At 40.6% G+C, this 24,033-nt stretch overlaps 1 non-coding gene and 1 pseudogene across 1 annotated transcript; both read left to right on the plus strand.

Moving 5' to 3' along the window:
* Positions 1–4,387: 4,387 nt before the first annotated feature.
* On the plus strand, positions 4,388–4,721 carry LOC142456561 (non-histone chromosomal protein HMG-14 pseudogene; annotated as a pseudogene).
* A 2,216-nt stretch (positions 4,722–6,937) lies between these two features.
* Positions 6,938–7,072, plus strand: LOC142457669 (small nucleolar RNA SNORA47). The gene has a single exon (XR_012786366.1). It is a non-coding gene; the product is annotated as a small nucleolar RNA SNORA47 (small nucleolar RNA).
* The last annotated feature ends 16,961 nt before the right edge of the window (positions 7,073–24,033 follow it).

The following is a 24,033-nucleotide window of genomic DNA, read 5'->3' on the forward strand; positions in this document are numbered from 1 at the left end:
TAGTCTGGAAGTTCCACTGAGATCTGGTCTCTGAAATGCTGGTGGCGTACGTTGAAGTATCACGTAACATAGAAGCCACTGCAGTGTCAGCAGTCCCTGGCTACATATGTCCCATTTGTAGACTACTCATAATTGCCCTTTAGTAGTACATATATTTGCCCTCCTTACTGGAAAAATATAATAAAAGTCCTTCACCACCGCTTGCCGTAGGGGAGTTTTTAAACCACTGAAGAGTTTTTGAGTCTTGAGCGTTTTCTTTCATTTACATCAGTCCAGATAAAAACCGTATGCACCTATGCTGATTACCTACAAATCTGAACCACTTAGGAAGGGATCTCATTCGTACACCGAGGGCTATCTGTACTACAAACAGACAGGTAGATAGCAAATATTTAAACTAGCGATCGCGTATTACTGTCCTTAAATGAGTGTACATACTTAGAGTTGTACATATAAATATGACCCATTTCCCAGCTAACACCTCGATTAAGGACAATAATTCTCTAACTCAAAAGAAGGGTGTCAACTCAGAGAGACATCAGAGGGTCAAATGAGGAGTCCCTTTTTTGGCCTCAAGCTCAGCCTCCGCCTCTGTTCCAGACCCATGCAGACGCACGCTGAGTGAACTGGCAGGGTGGGGCTGAGGCCAGAGGAGCTCTTCCCACCTCCTTGCAAAGCCATCCATTCCCACAACGCAGTTCTTTCAGCTGCAATGAAATCAGTCCTTTCTTCCTAGACTTCGAATGCTTTGAAGAGTCTTGGGGCAGATGTGTGTGTGAGCCGGGGCTGACACTTCGTTACGTCTTGTAGACTTTGGGGAAATGGTTAATAAAAATGGCTTGATATCATTATTAGAAAATATTGATTAAATGATATTTAAGGGGCCCAGAAGTACTGTTGGAAAGGAGGAATTCATCAAGAAATACTAGCTGTCTTTGCCCCTGTTTATCAGTGTCAAATAGTGGCTTCAGAGTCATTACAATTTCAGGCATGGTTAACTACCAATGTTGTCTTGTAAAACTAGGCCAGTTACGTAGATTATCCATGCCGTTGTCTGAAAATGCGTAATACAGTTCGTTCCAGCTTCAGTGAATTTTTCTAAGGAGTAAAGGCATCTATGGGGAAAATCTATTTGAAATTCCAATTCCAGAGAGGAATGAAAGGAAGCATAGTCGTGTAACCAGCTGGCACGACTCCTCTTCACCTCTTTTAAGGAGCTCTGGTGATGTAATGTGCTGTATGTTGGTCTGCTCACCAGAGTCAGCAGTTCAAACCCACCAGCAGCTGCTGCAAAGATTCACAGTCTCAGAAGCCTAAAGGGGTAATTCTACTTTGTCTTCCGAGTCACTAAGAGTCGGAATCAACTCTGCGGATGTGGTTTGTCTTCTGGTTCACCTCTTTTAGTTTATAGGAAATGTTTATATCCTCTGCTTCAACTCTGAGTCCCTGTTTCCCAGGTGGCCAATATGTTTAAAGGTTATGGTGATTGTCCAATTTCCAAATGTAAAGAGTCCAACAAAACAAACAAAAACAAAAACCAACAACAACAAAAACAAACAGATATTTTATAATCCCGTGAGAGTTATAAAAAGAGATCAATATTATTCTGGATGAGCTAAGATTAGTTTTCTTCATTTGCATATGAAACTCATTTCAAGGAAGAGATATTGTTCATATCGATTATCCATGTGATAGGTCTCTCCTGATTAGACCCCTTTGGACCCAGTCCTAATTTTTAGATGTATACATTTCCCTCAACTTAACATAGAATTTTAGAAATAGTTACCTCCTCTATCTATATCTGTCTTGGAAGAAACAGCCAGAATGCTCCTTAGAATTGAGAATGGTGAGTGGGGACCTCTTTGCACATACTTTGGGCATGTAATCCGGAGGGACTAGTTCCTGGAAAAGAACATCGTGCTTGGTGAAGTCAGCAAAAAAGAGGAAGCCCGTCAACAGCAACAATGGGCTCAAACATGCCGCAGAGGTGAAGAGGGGGTCGGGCTGTGCAGTGGTTTGTTCTCTTATACAGAACGTACTAGACAACACCTGCCAACAACAGCAAAACATGAGAGTTATTTTTAGTATGTATGTATCTCTGCTAATGAATGTAGGGGAGGGCAGCCGAGACTGGGGAGTGCTCTTGGCAGGAGAGCCTCCTCAGTAATTCTAAAGGTCCAGAACTCAGCTGATAACCAACGTTAGCCAGTTTGAGTCCACCGTGAGGTGCCTCGGAAGAAAGCCCTGACAATCAACTTCTTAAAAATCAGCCACTGAAACCATCTAGAGACCCACATGGGGTCTCCGTGCTGAAAATTACATGATAGTAGCTTGTTGGCTTATAAAACGGTTTACTGTTTTGACTTTTGTTGTTGTTTACTCTAAGCTGGACAACTGTTTGATTTTCAAAGTGACAAGATTATTTTAAATGTGTTTTTCTTCCTCTTTTCCTTATGCAACTAAATTCTTTACGTCAAGTAACCTTCGAGAAGAAAATAGGAATTCTCAGGACTCAGAATATGTATTTTTAAAGTGATTTATACGTGTGATATAAATTATTAAAATGTGCATAGGGTAGTAAAAAATGAATAATTGAGTTGGGTGATATATATATCAAAAGTCTACTTTTTATTAGGGGCTCATATAACTCTTATCACAATCCATACATCAATTGTACATTCATTGCCCTCATCATTCTCAAAACATTTGCTCTCCACTTAAGCCCCTGGCATCAGGTCCTCATTTTTCCCCTCCCTCTCGACTCCACTCTCCCTCATGAACCCTTGATAATTTATAAATTATTATTTTGTCATATCTTGTCCTGTCCTACATCTCCCTTCACCCACATTTCTGTTGTCCATTCTCCAGGAAGGAGGTCACATGTAGATCCTTGTAATCAGTTCCCAACCCGACCCTCCCTCTACCCTTCCAGTATCACTACTCACCAATGATCCTGAAGGGATCATCCTCCCTGGATTCCCTGTGTTTCCCATTCCTATCTGTACCAGTGTACAACCTCTGCTTTAGCCAGACTTGCAAGGTAGAATTGGGCTCATGATAGTGGGGGGCAGTGGGGAGGAAGCATTTAGGAACTAGAGGAAAGTTGTATTTTTCATTGTTGCTACATCGCACCCTGACTGGCTCCTCTCCTCCCCGAGATCCTTCTGTAAGGGGATATCCAGTAGCCCATAAATGGGCTTTGGGTCTCCACCCCGCACTCCCCCATCATACACTACGATACAATTTTTTGTCCTGATCCCTTTGACACCTCGTGATCACAAAGGCTGGTGTGCTTCTCCCATGTGGGTTTTATTGCTTCTGAGCTAGATGGCTGCTTGTTTACCTTCAAGCTTTTAAGACCCCAGATGCTATATCTTTTGATAGCCGGGCACCATCAGGTTACTTCACCACATTTGCTTATTCACCTGCTTTGCCTTCAGCAGTTGTATTGGGAAGATGAGCATCATAGAATGCCAATTTAATAGAAGAAAGTATTCTTGCATTGAGGGAGTACTTGAGTGGAGGCTCAATGTCCTTCTGCTACCTTAATACTAAACCTACAAATGCATGCACATAGAACTATTAAAAAGTTAAGTATGGAAGGAGAGCAACTAGTGCATGGCCATGGACAAGGGATGACAACTTCTAATTTGTTTGTAGCTATGATGGCCCTTTTGATTACTCAGGTAAAATCTGAGAATTTTACTTATTGGAGCTATATTCCTAAGCCACCCTTGAATAGAGGGGTCTCTTGGACACATAACTGTTCCAATTTATGCGAATTAATCCTCTTGAATGCCTGGGCCTTTAGATGATTGAGTACCATTTCGAATAAATGAAGAAGGCACCATTATTACATCCTATGAAACTGGGGTTGAAGGATTTCCTATATGTATTGGACACTGGGAACATTGTTTAAAATGAAAATATCAGACCTAAGCTGCCCTGAGAGGTGGGCGCGGCCTCGGGGGACCCGCCCCGCCCCGCATTCCCAGGGTCCAGAGCCCCTGGAGGCGGCGGGGAGGGGTGGGGGCCACCTCCGGCGGAGGGCGGGGCGCAGCGGCGGAGTGATGGCCTGCCTCACCTATTCTGCACGCTGGCGAAGGCGCGGACTCGGCGGGGGGGAGCCCAGTAGCAAATGGGCAGGGGCGGGGGCCGGCCCGGCCGGTGGGGAGGGGGAGCCCTTGGCCCGGGGATGCGGGGATGGGGGTGTGGGGGGGTGGGGGTGGGGGATGCGGGGTGGGGGTGGGTGGGGGTGGGGGTGTGGGGGGGTTGGGGGACGGGGCGGGCTCCCAATCCGGTTCCATCCGGTTCGCCCACCGCCCTCACCGCGGGTCCTAGCAGCTCGGGCAGCGGCGGGTAGAGCGGCGCGCCAGGCAATCCAGCGTCGAGAAGGCTCTCGGTGCCCCGCGGTCCGAAGGCGTCCTGCAAGCGCCCTGCCCACAGCCAAGATGCCCAAGAGGAAAGTCAGCTCGGCCAAAGGGGCGGTGAAGGAGGAGCCCAAGAGGAGATCGGCAAGATTGTCAGCGAAACCAGCGCCGACAAAAGTGGAGACGAAGCCCAAAAAGGCACCAGGAAAGGCTAAATCTTCGGACAAAAAAGTGCAAGCAAAAGGGAAGAGAGGAGCAAAGGGAAGACAGGCTGAAGTAGCTGACCAAGAAGCTAAAGAAGATTCACCTGTGAAAACGGAGAAACGGAAACGAGGAGAGCGCAGCCTCTGATGAAGCAGGAGAAAAAGAAGCCCAGTCTGATTAATGTTTGTCATGTCTCATCAGTGGACCCTGCTGCCTCCCTTCTTGTACAATCCAGAGGAATATTTTTATCAACTATTTTGTAAATGCAAGTGTTTTAGTAGCTCTAGAAACATTTTTAAGAAGGAAATCCCAATTCATCCCATTTTTTTTTGTATAAATGTTTTTTTTTAAGATGTGAAATCATTTACTGGTTGCTTATTTTTAAGTACAACCAGAAAATAGTGGGATGTTAAATTGTGGGAAGATTTGACTGTCTTGGGTGTCAACATAACATTCCATGGGAAGGGGGGAAGTTTTTGTATCCCTAATACAAAACATTCTTAATGGCAATTTGGAGTCACTGTCATGCATTTGTATGACTTGAACATTTAAAGCTTTGTTTCCACATTTGTTCTCTTAATAGAACTGTGTCTGAAACCATTCTGCCATCATGGCTCTGGTCAGAAGTGTGCATTCTGTAACAGCTTTGGTCGTGGTAGTCCAGTGTTCCTGATCACTTTGTTACGTGCTGTGAAGGATTGAACATTTGAGTGTGTAGTGTGTGACATTGAATTGTGAATTAGTGGGATTTAAGATGTAAGTTTACCAGCATTTGAAGATAATGGTGCTTGATTATATCTCTTTCAAAAAATTTGCCTCTCAATTTAAAGCTGGAAAGACACTCGAATTTAGAAACAAATTTTATCTACATGCCATTTTAGGATTTTGGTACATGCATTAAGGATTGTGTACAAATTGTTCATAATGTCTCTGTACTGATCTCAAAACAACCAATAAAATGCCAGTTACAAAAGAAAAAAAGAAAAGAAAATATCAGGCCTGGCTGCCTATCATAAAAAAATCAGGAGATAAGAACAAGCCACAAAAATCAGTAATTTTAAATGCCAAGGATTTTTCAATTTAATATAACAGGAAATTTTTCTGTATCTTCATTGCCCCCATGTCAATCACCAACCTGTTTGCACTTGTCTGATGGGGTCCACTGAAGCACTTGCAGAGAACAGGCCCTCAGGTCAGTGTATACCTACCAAGGGCTTGTGGTTGACTGGAGCCCCAGGTTCCACTCAGTCAAATGCAGTGCAGCTGATCTTCAATGGCATCCTCATCAGCACACACTAGACAAGCAGGCACCAGAGCCTCATTTTCGTTCTGGAGGAGGATTTTCTTCTCCCAGCCCTCGTTTGATGGAAAAACCCTTCCAACACTGCCTCCTTCGGTATTAGAAGATGGATTGGCCATAGTACTAATCATACAGAAAATTACACCTTGTCCTTCAGAGTTAACACAACCCAATATTTCCAAGCTTGTGTGCGTTTGCCATATTTTTCATGAAAGGATCTGTCAATTGGAGTCACTCCTCTGGAGAAATTAATTGTAATAATTGCCCCTTTTTTACTTGTTTCAATTCTTTTAGTTCTTTTAATCAGTAGTGAAAGCATGTGTATTTTGAGGGCTAGAGTAGGGAGATGGATGCCTATTCAATTGTATCAGCAATGGCAAAGTTCTCCTACTTTCGTTTAACTGACAAATTGCCTGAATAACTTTTGAGAAGATCAAAGTGATTTGGGGGAATTTTAATAGCTGCAATCCTAGGAATTATCTCAGTTACTGCTACTGCTACTACTTCAGGATTAGATTTAAATCAGTCTGCAAAAACCACTACTTTCGTAGATGATTGGCATCAAATTCTGAGGTTTTGTGGTCCAATCAACAACGTATTGATCAGCACATTCATGAACAATTGGCTCATTTATCTCAAACAGTTATGCTTGTGGGAGAACAAAATAGTAGTATTAAGCAACAAATTAAATCACAATGTGATTGGAATCAGACGTCCATATGTCTTACTCCTGTGATTTATATTGAGACGCTGTTTCCTTGGGATCCTGTTAAAAGACATCTATCAAATTATCACAATCTATCATAGGATATTTTATAATTACAGTGTCATATGCAGGATACACATAAAAAAAATTGAACAGATTGTCAAGTGTTTGACAGTTTTTTGCAGTCACCATCAACGTAACCCTATTCCCTCTCTTAAAACTCTGTTTCCCCCTTTTGGAGGGTTGCGTTTGCTCATGATTTGTCTCTGTTTTGTCTTTTATATAGCCTGCCCAAAAGTCCTCGACAAAGAAGCATGTGCAGGAGAAATGCTGCCCTTGCAGTGGGTTCCCTTCATCTGGATGCTATAAAAAAGGGAGAAATGTACCATGCTGCCCTCCACTGCTTAAGGCCTCCGAAAGTGAAGGGTTGCCAGGGCAGAGGATGCCTCTCTGCCACCTTCAGAAGGGCAATGCCCCGCTGGCCGACACTGAAAAAAAAAAAAAGAGAAATGTAGCCGGACTATGGCTCAAACTTGGATACAAATCAAGACTTAAAGGATGCACATTCTGGTCAGGTGTTTTGCAAACAAATCATGTTGATTGTCAAGGAAATGCTTGGGTGTGTGTGATTCCTGGAGTTTGTTTGGACCTTATGCTTTGCTTTATAGATTGTATCTTTACAGCATGGATGACTTGCTTTCTTAGATAATGTAGTTTTGAGAAAGTCATTTTTAAGACTTAAAAACTTTTTGAGGAAATGTAACCAGTCACGTATTCCTAAACTTGAACACAAACAAACAGAGAGGGCACAGCTCAGTTCCTCACTGCATGCATGAGCGAGCTGTAGCTCTCTGCTTTTTTACAACATATGTACAACATTTACAACAGGAGGGACAGGTAGATTGAACTTTGGGTGATGACCAAGATGCATTTGGGCTAGGAACTCCCCACTATGTACTTTGCATGCCATCAAGAGGGACCAGCCCCTTTGAGAAAGACACCACACTTGGTAAAAAGAGGATCAGTGAAAAAGATGAAACTCTTCAAAGAGATGGACTGACACAGTGACTAGAGTAAGGTAGTCACTCGAACATTGGAACAGTTGAGCGGACGGAAGGTGCAGGATGGAGCAATGTGTCAGTGAGTGGTACATAGAGTTACTCTAGGTTGGAACCAACTTGATAACAGCAACTTGCTTTTTCCCCTTGGATAGCAGAAATACCTACATCATTAAATGTTTCTTCATGGCTTCAGCAAGACCCAAAGCAAATCTCTGTCCATGTTGTAAAATATGTTTCTTATAATTTAGTTTAAATGCAAATGACCTATTATAAAGCACTATTGAAGACACTAGGTATTAAAATGATACTGTCCTAAATTTATGTCTAGTTTGTCACCTGTGTGTCTTTTGTCATATTATGGGGCTTTCTGTGCCATTTTGGTGGTTAGAAACCTAGTGCATAGCCAGCTTTCTTAATCTGGAAGCTCCACTGAAACACGTTCACCCTGGGAGCCCTACTTGTATTCAAATGTGGGTGGGAGCAGTGCCAGTGGCATAGGGGGCTACACACCAGGTTACTAACCGCACATATAGTAGTGCCATAATTTTCAGAATAACCTTAACGTACAGAGGGCATCACTGTTGTTGTCATCAAGGTGGCTCCATCTCAAAGTGACTTTTTATTAGTATCAACCTTCAGTAAATGTGACTGTAGACAGTCAGGCCGATTAAAACTAAGCAAGTGTGTTAGTCCGCGTAGACTGGAGAAACAAATCCATGGAGACTCACATGTGTATAAGAGAGCTTTATATACAAGAGCAATTGAATATTGAGAAAACATCCGCGTCCATTCTAGATCAAGTCTGTAACTCCGATACTAGACCACATGTGTGATACCAATCTAAATGTCCTTTTTAGACTCATGAAACACATGCAATAATGCTGAATGCAGGAAGACCACAGGCCTGTGGATGGAAAGTCTTGTGGGTTCAATGGCAGTGTCAGCATTTCAGTGCTGGCACGGGCCTCCACTTGGCTCATCCAGCGTCAGGGTTGTAGCGCAGCCCCATGTGTCTTGTTAACAGGAATGTCTTGCAGGGAATGAGGGAGTGTCTCACCTCTGGCGAGCTATTTACCTTTGTTTAACTTTGTATATTCCCCATGTGGTTTATAAGTTCACTGTTAGAGGAATTGAGCCAGTTAACATTCAGCAAGTTACCATATGAGCATGTGGAATTTTTATACAAGTTATAAGTGTTTGCTATAGTACTTTTGGTACATCGTAGTTTCACAAGGGCCAGTATTAAAATTGCTTCCATGTTTAAGCAAAGAGATGTGCCTACATATTGGTTTGGCCTGATGGGGGATAAAAGGGATCGTTGGTTCTAGTCACAGGTGTAGTCATTGTGGTAAGTTAAGGTTCTGAGCACTTCACAAGGCTGTAGTAGAAGGAGCTATCCCATGGATAGCACATCTTGAACCACGTGTGTCTATGGAATACACAATCTCCATCTGCACACCATTGCCTGCAGCTGCTCAAGTGTTCCTTGACACAAGGTTGTTAGCTGGTTTCGACTGGAGAAGGGCAGAAACGGTGCCCATACCGTTATTTGAAAAGTGATATGATGTTTGCTTTCATTATTTTTATTATACTCATTTTATTTGTATTTAAATTTTTTCATTAACCTAAAAAATGTGCAAGTAAAGATGCAGTAACATGAATTCCTTGGCATCCATTACTTTGTGTATATCAAGTGCAGTAGTAAAACAAAAAAAACTATTTATTTATCATATTTTAGGCTTTTTGCTTATGTGAACTCTCCCCACCTCTTTTCGTAGTTGCCTAACATGCATACGCTATAAAATTCACTAATTTGAAAATACCTTGAAATAATGGCCAACTTTATTTAATGTCTTATGCAACTTTCATGAACAATCCAACCATAATTGTTAAGAATATGTATTAAGTTGATGCAAGGGGAATAAAATTTTTTGAACGGTAAAAAAAAACAAAAAGAGAAAATTTCAACGTGCATATTAGAAGAGTTGCTGAAACTGGCTATTAACCATACTAGTTAAGGCAAATGGAATAAATGATGAAATCAAAGAGAGATGAACAGAAAATCTCAAAGGCTAGCCCTAGGAGACAATGTCAAATATAATACTGACTTGTGCACAGTCCTCGTGTAAGAAAACCAAAGGAAGGACACGCTTCACATGTCTGAAACGGAATCAACTCAAGACTGAAGTCAAACTCAAGTTTCAATATTGAAAGATTTTAAATGAAAATATTGAATGATTCAGGAATCATCAAAAAGATATAGAAAGTGTGTTAGTACAGGCAGACTAGAGAAACAAATCCAAGGAGAATCATATATGTTTAGCACTGATATTTATATCAAAGTAATTCAATATTTAGAAGACATCCCAGCCCTGTCTACATCAAGTTCCTAAGTCTGAAACTAGGCCCAAAATTCCTCTTTAGACTCACATAGCTCATGAAATGATGCTAAATGCAGGAATATCATAGACCAATGGGTAGCAGGTCTCGTGGATCCAGTGGCAGTGGAAGCATCTCAATGCTGGCATGGGTCTATATATGCCTCCTCCAGCTTTTTAAGCATCTCAGCATCAGCATAGGGAAGTCAGAAAAACAGATGGTCTGGCCTCCAGTGAGCTATCTATCTCTGTCCTATCTCTATATGAGGTCTCCAAGCTGTAAACTGATTGGCAGGCTAGACTCCACCCTTTTGCTCAAGTTGACAGGAGATTATGTAACTGCTACAGGAAGAATGCGGTCACTTTATCATAAGGAACATCTTGACATTGCACCATTTTAAGAGATAGCGTATAAGCCAGAACTGAAGGAATTAAAGGAAGAAACAAGCTGTATAGAAAGCATCAGCAAAAAACTAGGCACCAGGAATTGATGGAATACTAACTGAAATATTTCAAGTAGTTGATGAAACACTCACTAGTTTTTGCCAGGAAATTTGGAAGACAGCTATTTGGCCAACTGACTAGAAAAGATCCATACTTGTACCCATTCCAAAGAAAGGAAACCCAACAGAATATTCAAGCTATATTACATACAAGTAAAATTTTGCTAATTATCATCCAACAGGGGTTGCATGAGTACATCCAACAGAGGTTCCACAAGACCTCGTGAAAAGTTTGAAATGCAGACAGGTTACTATCAGAGGTTAAGGTCAGACTCAGAAGAAGACATTGAACAAGATACTCAGTCAGATGGATATTTGCTGAAAGAAGAAATGGCCAGAGAGATGCTGACTTGTCTTTTATTGACTAAGACAAGAAATCCAACTGTATGGATCATAACAAACTATAGATAACCTTGAGAAGAATGGGAATTTCAGAACACTTCATTGTGTTAATTCAGAAATTGTTCATGGATCAAGGGGCAGGCAATTATGAAAAGATACAGGGGATACTGCATCATTTAAAATTAGGAAAGGTGGGTGTCCAGGTTGTATCTTCAATCGGTATGCTTAGCAAATAATCAGAGAAACTGGGCTATATGAAGAAGAATGTGGCATCACGATTAGAGGAAGGCTGACTACCTACCTGTAATATGCAGATGACATGATCTTGCTTCTTTTGAGGAGAACTCGAAGAACTTTTTGATGAAGGTCAAGACTTACAGTCTTTAGAATGGATTACAATTCAATAGAAAGACGACGAAAATTCTCACAACCGGAGCAATAGTTAACATCGTGATAAATGGAGAAATGGTTGAAGTATTCACAGATTTCACCTTACTTGAATTCACAATTGATGCTCATAGAAGTAGGAGTCAAAACATCAAAAGATGTGTTAAATTGGGGAAATCTGCTGCACAAGAGCCATTGAAAGGTTTGAAATGCAGGGAGGTTACTTTGAGACTAAAATGGGACTGATCCAAAAACAGTATTTTTCATGGCCTCATATGCATTTTGCCACTCAGATGTTTGTCCTGCAGGAAGTATGAAACTAGGAATTAAAGCATTTTGAAGATATATATTAGTCTGGGTAGTGTAGAGAAACAAATTCAGCCAGACTCATATGTGAATAAGAAAGAGGTTTATCTGCAAAAGCAATTGAATATTGAGAAAACATTCCAGTCCAGTCCAGATCAAGTCCATGAGTCTGGTATTAGCCCATATATGTGATACCAATCTATAATGTCCTCTTGGAATGCACAAAAACATATGCAATGATGCCAAATGCAAGAAGATCATAGGACAGTGAGTGGGAACCCTTGTGGATACAGTGGCATTGTAAGCATCTTAACATGGGCAGGGGTCTCCACATGGCTCCACCTGCTCAGGGCACTAGCATAGTTCCATGTGTCTTGTCAGCTACTGTGTCTCCCAGGGAGTCAGCAGAGAGAGAGTCTGTCTCCTGTCTCCAAGGAGAAATACCACAGTCCCCGAATCCTCAGGCGACGTCCATGCCCACCCAGAGGCTTCTTTGTCTAGGAGCTGATTGACAGGCTAGTTTTCACCCCTTCATTCTTAATCCTCTCAAATTGACAAACAATTGTATATACCACAGACAACCCCTTTGTCAATTTTACACTTTCACACAACTCTTTAGCCAGATATAATTTCAAACAAATAATAAATTCATATCTGTGCCTAATAGGATAAAACTAAAATGCATACAATTCAATATATGCCACCCTCATTTACACACAATAATCTATAAGTGAATAAAGCAAAAACACTCAGTGCTTAACAGTTGCAGTTAAGTATAACCTACACCTCAATCCTATAATCCTATAAATATATTCCAGCATCTATGAAAGGTTATAAAACAACCACATCATAATCCCCCTCCCCCAATTTTGGGTATCCAATTTCTATATTTCCCACTTACATCAACCCAGTGATCTGAGGAGACAGTCATAGTTTTTGACATGAAGAATCTTCATGCCAGGTGGAACCTTGTGAGTCTGCATCCATAAGTAAAGTCAAATCAGGATAGGCCATCCATAAAGTCAGCACAATATGCATTAATGCACAAGCTCAAGTATCTTCTCTTCATCTGTCCGGGTTCTGGTCAACTCAATGAGGGTTATCTAACTGAGCCTCATCAGGGTGCTCATTGGCTGCCTTGCCTCTAGACCTTGGCCCATTGACAAATTCTCAACAACTCTAGCCCCCTTGGGCTAGGTCATGAACTTCAGACCAATCAACCCACTCTTGTTTTCTCCTCTAGTCCCTGCATACCAGGTCCAGAGTTGTCAGTGGCCAGACTAAACCCATTTCTTTATTGCTACATTTCTCCCAGTTTCACTCAACAAGGGTTCCAGGTGGTCACCTACCAAGCATTTCAGCCTGCCCACAGGCTTCCCTTAACATCCAGTCCTACAGAGGAGTTTTCTTCATGGTTCCAGATTCTTTCCAGTTTTTGACAGAAACCACTAGTTCAAGATTCAAAAAGTGAAAGAGTTCCTCTTTCTTCACTCTATCAACAGCCCCAAGGCAAGGCTCTTGGAATGGAAATGTCCTGAGCCCCCCAAAGCATTGGTTGGGGCTAATATGTTCAGAGCCTTTTTTGCAGGCATGTCCTAATTTCATTTAAAGATCAACTTTTAATGGCTAAAGGTTAGTGGGCTTACAAATTTTCTATTTTCAAACATCCTAATAATTTCTGTCAATCATTGTATCAACAATAATAAGCAGAAGAAATCAGTATAAACCAAGTAGAATCAGATACTAAACTCAATTCTTAAAACAGTCAAATCTATCTTATCTAATCATTATGTAAACTAGTCTATTGATACCAAATATGGGATTAAGCCTCTTGAGATCATCAAGCCAGATCCAGTCTTTCTGACAGACATTTTGACCTTCTGTCAGCCATTTCTACTTAGTAGCATCTCTGAGAAATTCTTACAGCAATTCCACCATTTCACAGAGGAATAACCAAAGAAAATTTCTAGAAATCAAAACGTTGAATTCCCACATTCTTTCCAGAGAACAGTCGATTAAACAATGTGGTTTTATCTGACCCCTGGCTAGCCAAAGAAAAACTACCATGAAAGAGAGTTCAAACAAACATCCACTCTCCAGCTTTATGATTTGTTTCTCTAGTAACCTACTCCCAAGGTACCATATATGTGTTAGTCTAGCTAGAATAGAGAGAAAAATCCAGAGGAAACTCATATGTGAATAAGAAAGAGGTTTATTCACAAGATAATTCTTATATAGAGAAATCATCCCAGCCCAGTCCTGATCAAGTCCTTAAGTTCGATATTTGTCCATATGTCTGAAACCAATATACAAAGTCCTCTTCAGACTCATAAAACACATGCAATTACACCGAATGCAGGAAGATCACAGTTCAGTGGGTGGGAATTCTTGTGGATCCAAAGCATTGTAAGCATCTCAGCACTGGTAGGGGTCTCCATCTGGCTCCTCTAGCTGAGGGCATTAAAGTAGTTTCATGTGTCTTGTCACCTGTAATGTCTCCCAGGGGTGAAAGAGAGAGGGAGGGAGAGAGAGAGGGAGAAAGAGAGAGAGAGTCTCTTGCATCTAAGGAAGAATACTGGAGTTCCCAGACTCCTCAAGAGAAGACCAAGCCCACATAGAAGCCTCATTGGCTATGACCTGATGGATAGGCTAGACTCCAATTGACAAATGATTATATAGCTATCACAAGAAAATGTATTGATTTATTATTTATTGGAACTATACAATTGATGTTAATTTATGAACTTTATAAACTTTAATATTAAAGAGTGTAAAATTAAGGTTCTCATCTAGAAAAAAATTTTCTTTAATTAGAACATTAGAGAATTTATTTTATTCTTTGTGTAATCTGCTTCAAAAATAAGTATTTGACAAAATGAATTTATGAGTCTGAAAAGCTATGACATATGTTACAACCCTATTACATTTTATCAAATTTGGTTTATTTTACTCATTTTCCTGTTTATTCTATGTAATTTGTCAGGAAGGAAATGTGTTTTGCCTCTAAATTTATCATAACTTTTATACTCGAGTTAGAAGTCAACACATTCGATTTGGGAAAAGTTAAAATTTTTATCTTTAATGTCTTTGGTAAAATAATTCAAGCATTTTTCCTCAACGATCTACTGTAAACTCCTGACATTTTAAAACTTCATGTAGGTACAATAATATTTTTTTATGTTAGGGGAAAAACTAACAAACACAATATAAAACATTTAATATGTTATACAGATTATACAGTCAACTCAAGAGATGTACCAAGTTTCATAGGCTTTAAAATGTTTAATTATTACTACAACTTCACCGTGGACATTTAGAAGTTATCCTTTCTTCATAAGTTCCACTTCCTTCCTGATTCACTACACCAATGTCAGCAAAAGAAAGTGTAATTCATTAAAAATTAAAGCAATGCAGGTTCAAAATACTTGAACTGGAGTCATAGCTGGTGCTACCAAGTGACACGTAATATTCTCAAATGGTGATTCAACAGAAGAAAAATTATGAGGTCAAAGAACTAAGTGTGCAACATTCCAATTGGAAGTGGCAGCAGCAGAGACAGCCATGGAGGTGAGGACACTGTAAGTCGGGAAGCTCTGATTAGAAACCTGCATGTGCACGATGTGGATTGGGGAGTTTAAATACATCCTGAAGGGGGAGGTGACAGGGTGGTCCTAAAGTAACTGTTATAAAACATATTGTGGGATATTTGAGGGGATATCTGATAAGGGTCTTGTGTCACAATCTCGTTAAGAACATCCTTCTCATATTTTTAACTTAGTGATGGAGAAACATGGTTCCTTTCCTGTGGCTTTCTAAGGGTTTGGCAGTTGCAGGAGAAATGAGCAAAATATAGTATTGAGTCAGTGCTCAGACCTGGAGCAAGCATTGAATCACGTGCCTCTGTGTTCACACTCTCTCACGTCACCTCTAAGAACTACGTTGAGAGTGTCAGCATGCTCTGCGAGGAGAAAGACAGAAAGGGTGACTGGTGACAGTTTGGGTTTAGTTTTGAGCGAGAACAGGGAAGTCATTCTGTTTAGCATGTCTGGTCATGCCGCCATTAGCCTACAGTCCCTTTGCAGGGCTAGGGTGGCTCTGTGTTCCTGTGAGGTTGCAGACAAGCCATTGGTTTTCAGATGCCGGCAGCTTCTACCAGACTATGATCTTTCATGTACTAAGAAATAATAAGAGCCAATCTTTGAAGATTACAGAGTGATTAAAAAGAGATTTCATTAGAAAAAAAGTTTGGGGAGATGAAGAAAGATTAAAAAAAGAAGTGAATGAGAGACATTGAACAAGTTGTGAAGAAAAGGTCTATGCAAGCATTTGAAGTGAAGGTAGGTCTATATTTAGGTATGAGAATGGACAGCATTACAATATTTCAGATATATCATTTCTTATTTTCCTGCCTGTTTGTCTGCAGCAATCACATGATTTTTTTAAAAACAGTTTAATTGTCACATCATCCCCATGACATACAATTCAATAATTCAATGATATCAAGAGGATTTGTGCAATCATTTCCACAATAAATATTAGAGTATTCTCTCCTTCATTATACTCAGTATTATTCATTTCATTATGTAATTAATTGTGACAAAAATATACGCAACAGAACATTCTCCAATTTAACCGCTTCTCCATGGATAACTCAGTGCTGTTGCTGAGGGTCTTGGTCTTGAACAACCATGATTGGTATCCTTTCCCCAATTGCTGCACCACCATGGACATCAACCCAATACTGCTGCCATGACGTGCTTCATTGAACTGGAGATAAGGGTTCTGCCACTCTGATGCTGCTGTGGTAGAAAGGAATGTGATGGCCCTTCAGTCTCATGTCGTAGACCTCCCTTTCATATTCTCAGCTAGCGTTGGAATCCCAGCTTCTCCATGCTATTATTTAAAAACTGTCCTTATATTTGCAGTCCATTTTACTGCATTCTTACTATCATCTTCCTATTTTCGTGGATCTTTGCTTAATTCTTTTTTTATCTTCATTCTTATTTTAATGACATTTAATCCCCACTCTCCTCCTCCTCCCCTAGTCACACCCCATATTTCAGATCTTCACTGAAAGTTCTGTTGAAACCTGTTCACCAAGGGGACCATGTTGGTTTTTGAAATACCTGTGGCACAACATCTTCCATTATAGCAACATGCAAACCAACTTAGGAGGGCAAAAATATCGACATACGATGAATTATATTTAAATGGAAGGTACAAATGTTCAGAGAAAAGATCAGCACCATTTATGTTGGTCACTGATGGGCTTACTTGTAAGGGCCAGATAATCTATTTTAAGACAATCTCTTTATCCTGTTTCTCCCCCAAAACAAGCAAACAAAATTAATATCAATTCTACTAGCAGACCTATCAGCAATCCAACACAAAATCCACCACACCTCTAGAGCTCAGCCCTGGGGGCAGAGTGGACCTTAATCATACCCCTCAGACAAAGCTTTCAGAAAGTTCATTTGCTGATGTGGCATAACTTAAAATGGGCAATATAGCTGCAGACATCCCTTATAATCAATGTAGGAAGTACTAAATATAAATCTAGGAAAAGGGAAAATCATCAAAAAGGAAATGGGGTTCAGAAAGATCAACACTTTAGGTATTATTGACCTAAAGGAGACTGGGACTGGACATTTGGACTTAGACAGCATGCGGTCTACTCAGGCAGGGATTAGAAATTGACAATGAATGGTGTCCCATTCATGCAACAGCTGTGAGATGAATGAGGAAACACAGAAAGGTCAAGGAACTTGAAATTTGGGACTAGTGAAGATGATTGAAATGAACCTGGACTGCAGACAGGGCAAGCAAATCTATCTTGACCCAAGTACAGAGTGAAAGCTCCATATAATGAGGACACTGAGACTCTGTCTCACAAAACTGGACATGTCTCCAGGAAAGTCTACCTGCTGGAAAAGGACATTTGGCTTGGTAAAGTGGAGGGTCAGTGAAAGACAGGACAACTCCCCGTGGGATGAATTGGCACCATGTCTGCAACGAAAGGCACCGACCTGAGAGTGCTGTCAGGTGGCACAGCCCTCGGTGCTGTGTCCTTAGGTTGTGCACAGTGATCCTGGAAGTCAGCACCAGCTTGACAACACGGAGCAGCAGCAGTAGATTATTAGAATGTACATGACGCCTGCAGATTCTGCCTGCCCCGATGGCTCCAATCACCAGCACTATTGCACATGTGGTCTGTCTACTTCTAACTCTTCGCTTTGGAGATGGATTGAATTCACTGGAGAAACTGATCAAGACATCTCTAATGTCTGGTCGAAGGTCACATGACTGCATAGTACACACCCACAGTAGTTCCTTTTGTTCTTGATATTTTTAGCAGGTTATCTAATGGCAGTGATTGTCTCTTGGCTAAATTCTCTACCACAAACTGGTTTAACTCATTTGATTCCTATCATCATTAACATAGGACTTATTAAATGCTTTATGAATTTCCCATCAGATGCTTACAACTGAACAGAAATTCCCAGATAAACTGAATTTTTACATCCTTCACTCTGTGTTGTAATCCATACTCCAGGCTACCATCCTTGATTTTCAGCAGCAAGTGCTTGAAGACCTCCTTACTTTCAGTCAAGCAAGGTTTTGTCATCTGCATATTGCAGGTGGTTAGTGAGCTTTCTCTCAATCTTGATGCCACTTTCTCTTCATCAAATCAAGCTTCTCTGAAGAATTGTTTCATCATATAAATTGAAAAGGTGTGGGAGAATTTATAACCTTGATGTACACCATTCCTCGTTTAAAACAGTGCAGTATCCACCATTTCTATCCAACTTTGAAGTTCAGCTTTCATTCATGGCACACACCATTTTATTTGAAAGTCAAATACCCAATCTCTGTCTGTGAGGACACTCACTGCCCACGTTTTTACTTCTGATATTTTCTGCAATGAAGATCAACAACTGCACACCATACTGTAAACAGCACAAACATCCAAAAGTCACAGCATAATTTCTGTTTCAGCTAGGTTAACCCACTTTCAAGTGGCTGAACAATGTTCTTTAAAAGAGCACACATACAAAAATAAAGAAGCACAAAATAACATGACCAAAAACTGCCCCCTCAAAATTAGGAACTACCTCTGTGAAAAGCTGAAGCAGATGCTAATTTTCAGAAGATTCCATGTCAAGACAATCCTTGGGATTGAAGTCCCACACGGCAGCGAGAAGTAGAAGAGCAGCTGAGCGCTGATGAAACCCCCAAGACTTTCTACGACTTCGTAAAGTTTCAGGAAGCGTCCAAACACGGATTTGCAAACCAAGAGTGTTCACCCCTGCATAGTCCCTGAGGGTCCGTGGCAATGCGAAGGAAAGGATGCCAACTTCCCTAGAGCCTGAAGACATCCTACCAGGAAAGGCAGCTTCAGACACCTGTGTTCTGATATTACCGTTTGTCACCTCAAGCGTAATGTAAGGAGAAAATTTATTTATTAAAGACTTAAAAGGAACAAAGACAACACAGAGACACAGACACATCATACAGAGGAGCAAGGCTATTAACATGAGGTCACAATGGCGTTTGAAGATTCACAATGGGAAGCTGGATATACAGGCATGGTGCAAAGAAAGGAATTGTCACCAGTTCATGATAGGTGGCATATCTGTACATATAGTTTCAGGGGGCACTACAGAAGTATGAACCAAAACATGATTGGGGCAAGTACATTGTTAGAAAGAAAAGCTTACGAGATTGGTGCAGGGCCCTCTGAAAAAGCAATCAAGCAGAGTGTTGGTCGGGGTAGATTAGAGAAAAAAATTCATAGATATTCATATGTGTATAAGAAGAACTTTTATATTCAAGAGCAATTGAATATTGAGAAAACATACCAGTGCAGTCCAGATCAAGTCCATAAGTCCAATATGAGACCCTATGTCTGATACCAATCTATAAACTCTTCTTCAGACTCAAGAAACACATGCAATGATACCAAATGTAGGCATATCACAGGTCAGTGGATGGGAAATCTTATGGATCCTGTGGCGATGTAAGCATCTCAGCACTGGCAGAGTTCCTCCGTGTGGCTCCTTCAGCACCAGGACTGTAGCATAGCTCCCTGTGTCTTGTCCACAGAAATGTCTCACAGGGAGTCAGCATGTGTCCCACCTACAATGAGTTATTTATCTCCTTAGCACCTCCAGATTAGGTGATCAAGGTGAGACCTGATTGACCAGCTAAACTCCACCTCTTTGCTCTTAATTCTGAAATGGACAATGTATTACATATCTACCACAGGGAGACACTGATAAAACATGCCTCATGGCTTGGAAGAAATCTGGCTAGAGTTCTCCTTAGAGGATTACATACTTTGGGCACGTTGTCAGGAAAGACCAGTCCCTGGAGAAGGAACTCAATGTTGTAAAGTTGAAGAGGAGCAACAAAGCATAAGGTGGTCAAGCAGATGGATTGACAATGTGGCTGAAGCAATGGACTCAACCATGGCATAATTGTCCGGATGTGCTGCACCAGTGTTTAGTTGTGTTTTGCACAGTGTCTATGGGCCATAACCGACTCAATGGCACCTAACAACAATACCACTATAACTATATGGCCCCCTGTACTTTCCCTAGTAGAGTGGTCTTCATTAAGGACATAACCCTAAGAGAGGAACGTCCCCTCCCTGGAAGACTAGAGTGGTTGGAGGTATGAACTTTCCATGGCAGTGTGCTTGAGAGCACATATTGATTGTCTACATATTTGATTCATGACCAAAAAGAATTCAATGGAGGCATAATTTATTTGATGATCTTCCCAATGCATTTTGGGCTATAACTGTAATCCATAGACTTTTGCAACATGGTGTACTCAGAGTTTAATTTCCAATACACTAGCAAGGGGCCCTCTGGAGAGACGTAATGTTTTGTAATAATAATGGAGGAATGTTTTTTAAGAGAGGTAGTAATATTTAACAAGTTGTGTAGAAGTATATTCAAAAGGGAAGGGGCAAAAATGAGAGAGCAAAAAGAATTTGTAAGCAAATAGGAAGAAAACTATATATATGTGTGTGTGTATACATGTATATATATATATGAAGTAGACAAAGCAGAAAAGAGAGAGGAAGGAAAAGGCAAAAAGGAAAGGGAGAACAAGGCTGGAGAGGAACACATTTATATGTACTGAGGTTATAAGGTGTTCAACAATTGGTGGAAGCTTAAAATGGGTGGGGATATAGAGTTCTGTTACTATGGCTGTGTGAACTCCAGTGTGTCTCTGGCCACCAGAGACAGGGAGAAAAGTCTGAACAAATAAAAACATGTTTGGGGTGGGTGTTTATTATCTGTGTTGGCCTGGTAGGTGTGTATGTCTGTGCAGGGGCAAGGGCTACTGGAAAGAGGATGTGAGAGTTAAAAAGAATATCGATTAAAATAAAAGAATATTAAAACCAAAGAGTCAAAAATGAAGTGTAGTTTGGTGGGGATTCCTACTTCCTTAGAGGGAGTAGTATGTACATACGTCTCCTGTGAAAAGGAAATACAAAACTTTGGTGGGGGTAGGTGGGTGGAAGGGGGTGGTGTCTGAGGGATGCTGAGGAATTTGGAAGCAGAGGAGTAAAATAAATTTTTAACTGGTGAAAAGCATTATTGTCTAGGGAGGATGTCTATTCCAAGTTGCCCATGAAGTCTGCTATCTTCACAGAGCCCCCATGGGCCAGCCAGGAGAGGGTTTTGGCTGGGTGAGTTGAAACATGGCTGTGGGGGAGGAGCCCACTGAAGTGGCTCTGGCCACGGGTCAATGTTGAAGGAGGAAAGAAACAGAAACAATGGGCCTTCTTCCTGATTTCCAGTGTAAAGAAAAAGAAAGCATTTCGTGCACTTGTGATTGTGCTGTTTCTCTGAATTTGAGGGAGCTCCGGATTTCCTCCTGGTGGGATTTCTCCAATATTTGCTGAGGAGAACGTCCCATTTCTGTTACATGTCCCTGTCATGTTGGATTCTTCTGGGGGGGAAAAACCGATCCAAAATTTTGCTTAGAGTTTCCTGAAATCTTTATATTTTGGGTCTTTTCCCCTTCCCTAAGGCAGAAATACTTTGTATCTTCTAGATACATCTTAGCTTGTGTTGTCTGTTCTACAGTGAATCTTTGTTTTGCTCCCAAGCAAACGTGAGGTCTTAATTACTTTGACACACCTCAAAAGATTCCTATGTCATTAATTGACTGGCCAAAGGGCAGCCTTTTCTCAACCAGCAGGTTGACTGCGGCCGTGTCATGAGGCGGTCTGGAAGCATTTCTGACCGCCTTATATTTTGGAAAGCATGTTTTCCATTCTTACTTCCAAAGTAGAACTCTGATTCCTTTCTACTACAGAGCCTGTTATAACTGTCTGTGAGAAAGTATTGGAAATGATGGAAGGTGCCACCCTTTACGTCTCTCCTTTGATGATTGGTTTCTGTGCTATTTACTAGTGTCTGCTTTGGGAAACACAGGAGTCAACACAATTGTTGGCCAAACGGTCAGTGGTACAATGACACGCGTAGATCTATGGGAGAAAACATTGAGATTTGCTCCCATAAAGATGACAACTTGGGAAACCCTATGCGGCAGTTCAGATTATTTTTTCTCTCTCAGTTGTGTTGAATTGGTTTGCCATGTTCTGGAATCAACTTGATTGAACCAACTAAACAAACAAACACAAGAACGCTTAACAACAATTGAAATCAGATAAGGAGCTAATGCTTTAACATGACACACTCTGACCTCTGTCAGAAGCCCCTTGTGGGCACACTGACAGTGTTAGGACAAAGATACAAGGTGGAACACAGGACAAAGATTTTGTTAACCGTGACATTTGACAAAGGACAAGGGAGAAGGAATTGGCATCATGCTACTGCAAATGTTATCAACTTCTCTTGGGCATCATGTACATGATGTCTATTTCTGATCATATTACTAATAAGCTTAAGACAAATTTCTTATAAAAGGGATATTTTTGATGAATTTTCTCTTGCCTGAGAATTATATAAACTTCTAAGAGAATGAATTTTCACATGGATTGCTGGGCTTGGGGAATATTAAACTGAACTCTTTGAAAGTTTACAAAAACTTTGAACTTCAATCAATTCTAATTGTCAATTGGAGGTAGAAATCAGTCTTTAGGTCAAAATTATAGACTAAATGGTTTAAAAAGTTAGAGTAGAAATCTTAGAAACTTGCTCCCTTGAAATTTCGGCTTTGACTGAACGGTAGAGTTTGATTTTTTAGTTACCTTCCCAATATTATTTTAGGCCAATATTTTCTAGGTTCTGAGTAAGAAAATTCATGAGGACTTAAAGTATGAAAAAAATATTATAAACATTAGAGGGAAATCATTATCATAAACAGATATCGCACTAGTTGATTTTATGATTCCATTTTATCCCAAATAAAGTGTTCTCTAAACAGAAGTTTGGTGGTGCAAATGGTTAAGCACTTGGATGCTAACCAAAAGATTGGCAGAGCAAACCCAAGAACTGGTCATCTGCTTCCATGAAGATTGTAGCCAAGAAATCCCTATGGGCAGTTGTCGTCTGCCACATGGATTTGCTGTGAGTTGAAATGGACTCAGTGGTCCTAACAACACCACAGTGTGATCTTTAGGGCCATTTCTTTTTAAGGATAAAGATGAATGGAAAGCTTGCAAAGGTAAAGAAACATATTACTGGCTAAAATGCTGCTGTCATGTAGTTGATTCTGTCTTGTATCGGTCCCATAGGACAGGATGGACATGTCCCTTGTGGTTGGCAGCCCAGCACAATCATTGCATCAATGGGGCATTCTTGGGTAGAATGGTAAACTTCTCGTTGTACCTTTACACAGTCATCTACTACTAATGTGATTACAGAGAAAGGTCCTAGTTTTTTCCTTGAATGACAGCATGCAAATGTGTTGACTGACTGTTTATAAATATATTTTACAGTTACTAAGTGCTGAATGATGACACATAGTTTAATTCTTCATCCTAGACTCAACAACATTTTAACAGCACCACAAAATAGGCTGTAACTTTCCATTTTATAACAACAAAATGACAACATAATCTTTATTAGAAAACCTTAGATCAACCTTAATGATTTGGTTTTATGAAGTTAAGCTAGAACCAACATTTTTCTGTAGAAGCTAAGAAGTAGTAAAAATTTCATATTAAGTGTACACATCAAATTCTGTTAATGCACATGCTAATGGAGCACGGTTTCAAGGGGCATTTATCCTAGTTCACTGGTATGAGCATTCCTAAGCAATATGTAAGTAATGCTTGGCTTATTATTGGCAGAATTCTACCATGAAATTTGTTCCTAGGTAAAGAAGCGGTTACATCCCCAGTGCACACGCATCCTCAGAGCTGAGGAAGACATTTGCAGAGGTCAATATTTCAGGTCACAGATGAGCAGTGAGAACCTGAGGCCTGAGGAAAAGGCATCGGTGCCCTGATGGTCGATGCTCTAGAACACAACCCTGGGATATTTTAAGAA

This window comes from Tenrec ecaudatus, chromosome 9 (assembly GCF_050624435.1).
Source record: "Tenrec ecaudatus isolate mTenEca1 chromosome 9, mTenEca1.hap1, whole genome shotgun sequence".
NCBI classification, from domain to species: Eukaryota; Metazoa; Chordata; class Mammalia; order Afrosoricida; family Tenrecidae; genus Tenrec; species Tenrec ecaudatus.